Source organism: Austrofundulus limnaeus, unplaced genomic scaffold (genome assembly GCF_001266775.1).
Source record: "Austrofundulus limnaeus strain Quisiro unplaced genomic scaffold, Austrofundulus_limnaeus-1.0 Scaffold430, whole genome shotgun sequence".
NCBI classification, from domain to species: domain Eukaryota; kingdom Metazoa; phylum Chordata; class Actinopteri; order Cyprinodontiformes; family Rivulidae; genus Austrofundulus; species Austrofundulus limnaeus.
In genome coordinates this window covers 127,599-129,855 of record NW_013952832.1, presented here as the reverse complement: position 1 = coordinate 129,855, position 2,257 = coordinate 127,599, and the positions used below count along the sequence as shown (strand labels likewise).

Genomic DNA, 2,257 nt, shown 5'->3' with positions numbered 1-2,257 from the left:
GGACGGAGAGCCAGCCCCACCCCCGGCAACCGTCCAAGCCCCGAGCCCACCCACAGCCCTGGACCGCACCCTGCGGCCTGCCCGTCTTCAGGACTCCCTCCCCAAATGGCAGTCGGGGAACAGGATGGGAATAAAGTCCCTGACACCCACACCCCCACCCCCAGATGTACTGTTGGTGCGTGTTGTTCTATAGAGTAATTAAAAAGGGAAAGAAGAAGAGGCAGAGGCCGGCGTTGTGCCAGTTTCCCCTCCACCACTACTCTAACCCAAAACCCTAAGTGTCAATATGCAAACCTTGCCTATATGCACAGGCACAGGAGGCGAGAGTGGTGCCATCCGGCCACCTATAGCTATAGCACCTAAAGCAGGTACTGGTCCTTATTACACAGTGGATATAAACTCCCACAGAGTCACACTGTTAAATTTATGTTTTTTTCCTTAAGGAAAAGTTTCTGACTAGACTCATTCCTTGCGTTTTATCATGATTTATATCGGCAAGAGTAAATATGTAATATTAGTAGTTTTCTTATGAGCACTCACATAGTAATTAATGCAAAAACTCCTTGAAGTACTTCTGCAAACGTTGTACTATTAACCATTCCTTTATCAAACTGTCACAGTTTGAAGAAGTTAGAAATAATTAATAAAAAGAAAACACAATTTATGCTGTTATTTATTTGTTTATTTTATTTTATTTTTACAAAAAAAGAATCTTTTCCATTTAACTTCCTTTCATTAAACATCATACGAAACATTTAAAAACTGTCAGTTTGTCCAGTGGTTTTGATGGAATCAGCTCTGTTTACTTTAAATGTTCCAGTTGTAGCTCATGTTTTCTTTTTGATAACAAGTTTTGTTCCACTGAGTTAAGTAGAGCACTTTGTAACTATAAGAGTTTATTATTGAGTACAGACTTAAATTACCACCACCAGCCTGTGAGGGACACACAAGTTTGCACAATAATCGTAAAGCAAAACTAGTTTAAATCTCTTGGATTTTTCTCCTCTGCGAGATACTTTTTATTCCACGGAGAAAACATTCAAAATTAGCGTTACATAAAAAATACAGACAGAAAAGACAAAGTATAAACATCAGTAATAGAAAGAACATTTTTCCAGCTGTAAGATGTATAAAGCTTTGATAAAACCCTGTGAACAGCTGACTCCTGGGAATGTTTCTGTTTGTTTGTCTGACTCTGGATTTTATAGGAAAAACAAACTTCCTATTGATGATATGAAATGAGAAAAACTAGTTTTAAATATAATGAAGAAATTTTGTAACTGATTAATTGAATATTAGATTCAGTTTTGTATTTTATACTTTCTGATCATTACAGCTTTAAGGCCATAACAGACAAAGAGTTGGTGTGTTATCATGTGTTCTTTCTCTTAGCCTAAACAAAACTGAGTGACGTTCGGACGTCTGACATAAAAGGTAACACCTCCTGGGATGTAACCAGGAAGAGATGTACATTATAAGGCCAATTCATTTATTATAGTAAAAGAAAGTTGTCAGGGTGTTAGAGTCTTTGTTTCTGAGCAGAGTTGCACTGCTGTGTTTGGGTTTTCCTGATATCAGCCCAAGGTCTGACTGAGGCCTGTGTGCTGAGTGCTGTTCTGTGAACCTGATTGGAGTCAGAAGATTGAAAATAAAGTTTTAAAGAAGAAATCCAGCTGAATCCAGTTTATTCGGACATACCATTTGTAACAACGCATATTTTTCCAACAATAAAATATTAAAACAATCAGTCAACAAACCTCTGGTCTCTTAAGGTCTCTTCAGGTCCGTCTGCAGGGTCTTGGTCCATCTAATCTGCATTGTAAAAAATAACTTGCAAGATTTACTTGAGAAAATCCTGTAAACGATTTGCACTAACGTTTGTTAAGTAAATTTAAATGCTACAAATTCATGTAATATTTACTCATCATTATCTGGTAAAAGTTTTTAAGAATATAGTTAACGATTTGTGAATAAATCAGGTAAATTTTACTTAATTTGCTCAATTAAATCTTGTAACATATACTTGATTAAATTAAGTAAAATATACCTGATTTATTCACAAATCTTAAACTATATTCTTAATAACATTTACTAGATAATGAGTAAATATTACATGAATTTGTAGCATTTAAATTTACTTAACAAACATTAGTGCAAATTGTTAGAGGATTTTTTTCTAGTAAATCTTACAAGTTCTTTGTAACAGTGCACATGCGTCAAGCACAATGTTATAGCATAGCACCTCACAGCTATAGAG

General features: G+C 35.8%; 1 protein-coding gene across 1 annotated transcript in view; it reads left to right on the top strand.

The window, feature by feature from the left end:
- LOC106529254 (gap junction alpha-5 protein) overlaps window positions 1-2,257 on the top strand; it is a gene marked incomplete in the record, with an annotated part of 30,416 nt that overhangs the window by 26,250 nt on the left and 1,909 nt on the right.